Source organism: Amphiprion ocellaris, chromosome 5 (assembly GCF_022539595.1).
Source record: "Amphiprion ocellaris isolate individual 3 ecotype Okinawa chromosome 5, ASM2253959v1, whole genome shotgun sequence".
Taxonomy (NCBI): Eukaryota; Metazoa; Chordata; class Actinopteri; family Pomacentridae; genus Amphiprion; species Amphiprion ocellaris.
The window spans coordinates 10,325,149-10,329,855 of NC_072770.1; the positions used below are offsets into that span (position 1 = coordinate 10,325,149).

The 4,707-nt window shown below is 40.8% G+C and overlaps 1 non-coding gene across 1 annotated transcript; it reads left to right on the forward strand.

Annotated features, from left to right (window-relative positions):
• Nucleotides 1-730: 730 nt before the first annotated feature.
• trnat-cgu (transfer RNA threonine (anticodon CGU)) lies at nt 731-802 on the forward strand. Its single transcript has one exon. It is a non-coding gene; the product is annotated as a tRNA-Thr (tRNA).
• The last annotated feature ends 3,905 nt before the right edge of the window (nt 803-4,707 follow it).

Sequence of the window (4,707 nt, forward strand, 5' to 3'; positions counted from 1 at the left end):
TATTCTATTGCTGCTACAATGGAAACACATTGGTCACACCGTAAAAAATGTACAGGGCTTTTGTGGATGTTTCTGAAAGGCTGGCTGTTACTTTGCAGGTTTTACGTGATATAGCAGCAGCTATAGTTCCAGATGAGGCCATAGTGCTGTATCAGTGACAGATCCAGACTTGTATCAAGCACGATGGTTGGAAATAACACAAAATTTGTGGAGAATTTTGAACTTCGCTCTATGTTTGGGCACTGCAGATGGGAAGCATGTACAAACCAAGCATTTCCAAAGTCTGACTGTGACTACTTGAATTACAACTGCTATTAGGATTAATTGTAAATGCCTGGATGATGGCACATCTCCTCGTACAGTCGCTTCTTAGAGCTCTTGCTATGTCACTCTTAACACAGCTAAGACCGATTGACATGTCAAAGTTTTGCATAAACCAGAGTACTGAATAAAAAGTGTTGTATCATTTCCAAAACCTATAGACCCATACGGACCTTTTCACCTTCTAGGCTTAATAGTCTTTCATTACTTGACTTAATGGAGGTGAAACCATGATTTTGCATTCACAAACATGGACAAAAATCCCCATTTAAATGTTGGGACTTGAGACGGAAATTAGCCGTATGGCTACAATCTATCGTATTTACATGAAAATGTACATCAATACGAATTGTCCCATTTTAAAAATAAATGAATTAAAAAAAATAAAAATTCACAGGCGCCAGAAGAAGGCGTGGTGGCCAAGTGGTAAGGCGTTGGTCTCGTAAACCAAAGATCATGGGTTCGACCCCCATCCATGCCTTTACGTGTAGTCATGTTTGAAAAAGAGTAGGCATATTCAGGGATGGTTGCTCTGCATATACCTACAGCTGGATAGCTGAGAGACTATTACCCTTGAGTTTGGCATGGGACATCAGTGGTTCAAATCCTAGCCAAGGTGCAGTTGTCCAGTGAGGACCCTTAGTGCTGCTCTACCTGCCTTGTGTTTTATCTACTCTCAGATATATTTAGAAAAAAGGTGTCTGCTAAATGAAACTGTGAACACCACATACCTATGACGAGCGATTCAGTTTGTTTCAACAGTGATGACTCCCCTAAAGATTTTACATCACAAAGTGGGGCTTACTGTGTGTTCACCAATGATCAGGATGCATCACAATGAAGGTACAGGAATTTTCTACTGTTTTTTAATGATATGCAGTGATAACAGCCATTTAATGGGCTCGTTTGGGTGGGGAGTTATAGTTAACACAACGTAGCAACTCCATATCCTGTGCAGTATGTGATGCAGTTTTGTGTTGGTTACATTTGTCTGCCAAACATCCATTAAGTAGTGTTTGACAGAGAAGGCCATCCACTAATGGCAGGGTTAGCAGTTTGATTCCTGCCTCCTCTTGTGTCACCTAATTGCTCCTGATGGGTCATTGCCTTGCATTGGGACTCAGTGCCAATTGTGTGTCAGTGTGTGTGTAAATGAGCAAATACCAGGTTCATTTTAAAGTGCTTTGGATAAAAACCTTATGTAAATTAAATCTGTCTACTATTTACAAGGAAGGAAAAGCTTATGTGATATAGATGTTTTTCAGTGAAGTTTTCATGATAAAGGTGGTGTTGAAGACAGCCCATATTGTGTCAATGGTCCTAAGCTATATAACTAATTGTATATAGATATTTGCAAGTATTTCTGAAAGTAAAAATACAAGACAAAACTAGACAGCACAACATATACACAATGGAGAAAGCACATTTGCTCCGAGACCTTGGCTCTCTGACAAAGGCAGACATAAACACATTATCCAACATAAGCACACAGTTACACAAGCGCAAAATACAAATGTCCACACACTCACACATTTACCTGATATTTTTAAAACGTGCACACGTATACACACACACCCATGCACATGCTGTGAGTGGTGGGGTGCTTCATTAGTCCTGGTTAATAAAGTGTAAAGGATTTTCATTAGTGCTGACAAGCCAGCTGGCTGAGGACAGAGCTGACTGACAAGAGGTCAGAGAGGAAGAGGAGACTGATGATAAAGAGATGGAGGGAGGAAAGGAGAGGAGAAAAACAAAGACAGAAAGAGTCAAGGTTGTTTATGGGGCACTTTAAAAAAAACTTCCAAAAGCATAGAAATGAGAGCACGAAAGAGAAAAAAAGCGTGAAAAGAATTGACGAAAATTCGAAAAGCGCATGCAAGAAAACATACAAAGAAGAGGTGCAAAGAAAAAAAACACCAGGTAGAATGAGGGAAGAATTGTGAAGGACGGTAATAAAAAGAAGAGAACATGAGAGGGAGAAATGACAAAAATAAAGTGAGAAAGTGGGATGATTAATGGGAAACAGGAAACAGGCGAAGGTGGGATCAGCTGGATGTAAGAAGGGGAAGGAGGGATCAAGTTAGGGAGGTACACTTAGAAAGAAGAGGAGCGGAAGGTTAAAGCAAGGAAGGATGTTTAAGAGGAGGAAGTTGCAGGGAAGGAGAAATCCGTAAAGTGTATTGAGATACAGGGATTGATGGAAGGAGAGGGAATACTTAAAGAAGACGGATGAAAGTGGGACAGAGGACAGAGAACTTTATTTAAAGAACGAGATACAGAAAAAGCAGGACAGTTGGGTGTTGGGTCATAAAACCGTTTGGCCGCTGAACAGTTGCTGTCAAATTGGCCACTTGTTCTTTGCTCTGTGAGTGTGATTTCAGAATCTCTAGAGACTCTGATGGTAGTATAGTCAAACAGTATTATATTTTATGGATCAGCGTGGAATTTTGCACATATTTAGAGGATTGTTCTGAAGTTTGACCCAAAAATTCCACATGTAACACCTAAAATCAGGATATCAGAAAAATAAAATAAAATGACTAAATATGGATGGATTACCAGCGAAGATGGTATAGACTTAAGAGGTAAGGAAGATAAAAGTTGAAAAAGGCACAGTTCAATATGTATCCCTTTTTTGGAGTCATTTTCTTCAACCGCAGTGAAAACAGCAAGAAACAAATGCAACAAACTGCCAACGAGAAAAACCTCTGTTGTTTCCATATGTGCTACACGGCGGTGGAATGGTAAAGAAAAGAATGAAGGTCGAATGTTTAAACTTCCTGCTCAGCGGAGGATTTCCATTTAGAGTCTGCATGTTCTCCCTGTGCATACATGGCTTTCTGTAGGTGCTCTGGCTTTGTTGGAGGGTTCATTTGTTGATTCTACAGCAGTTGTAATGTGCATGGATGTCTGTCTCTTTGTGTTATCCTGTTATCCGGTGGACTGCAAGGTCAGCTGGGATCGACTCCAGCTCCCACTTGACCCTCTGCAGGAAAACGCAGGTATAGCTAATGGATGGATGGAAGAAAAAGGTCCATTAAGACGAGTGATGCATATTCATCATGAACCTATATTAATCATTAAAGCCAGCAGTAGTAATGCTGCATGTCTCTCTTTGTCGATAGCTGATGAAATGTAAATGTAAATTGCTGTCATAATGTTTATGGCCCTATTTGCATCTGGATGCTGCTTGAAAGCAATGCTGATGTTGGACTTCTGTTATTTTTTTTATATCTTTTATTTTTTGATTGACACATTTGCGTGATACAGACAAATTTGGATTAGCACGTTGGATGTGTTTCTGCACACATGCATTAAAACTTAGTTAAAACTTAGTTCATAAAGTATCTATCTATCTATCTATCTATCTATCTATCTATCTATCTATCTATCTATCTATCTATCTATCTATCTATCTATCTATCTATCTATCTATCTATCTATCTATCTAAAGCTGTCAAAAACTCTAATGCACCATTCAGTCCACTACCTGCTCTCTTGCTGCTGTCAGATGTCAACGGGAATCAAAAGTTTTGGGTGTCCTATCTTCTGCATTCAATGGATGAATCTGGTCTGAGTCACTGGATGCAGGTTGCAGGTAGTAACCTGCCATTGGGCAATACTCTCAGTCAGAATTCTCCCCCTTTTTCTGTGTTTCATTTGCCTTCATCCCCAGAAACAACATCAAGATCTGGTCTGCAACCTACCTCAGTGAAACTCAAACTGAAAGTTTTGTTGGGAATTTGGATTGTCCCCGGTTTGTGTCCCGCCCTTCCTGTGATCTTTCTGCATGGAGTTTGCATGTTCTCCCTGTGCATGTGTGGACTTCCTCTGGGTTCTCCGGCTTCCTCCCACAGTCCAGACACATGCTGAGGTTAATTGGTAACTCTAAATTGTCCGTAGGTGGGATTGTTTGTCTGTATATGTAGCCCTGAGACACACTGGTGACATGTCTAGGGTGTCCCCTGCCTTCGCCCTAAGTCAGCTGGGATAGACTCCAGCCCCTCTGCGACCCTGATGAAGATTAATCCGTGGATAATGGATGGATGGATGTTCACTTCCCTGCATGCACATGTTCTGCCACAACACCAACTACTATGGCCGGTTTAAGGAAATACAAACCCACCAGAGCATTTCTTTCAGCCCCAACAGAATGATAGTGTTGTGCAGCCAGACCACTATGTTACAATGGGCCGGCAAAGTGAGACTAACTTCGGCTAACCTTAACACTGCCATGCCGTTAACTTTAAATAACTTACAGCTTAAGGTGTTGTGCTTGGGAAATTTGCTTCTGCATTGCATTCATTGGATGTCCTTGCAACTACATGCACCAAACTGTAACATCTGCACTGTGATGGCTCTAGATGAACATCACCAACCAATCAT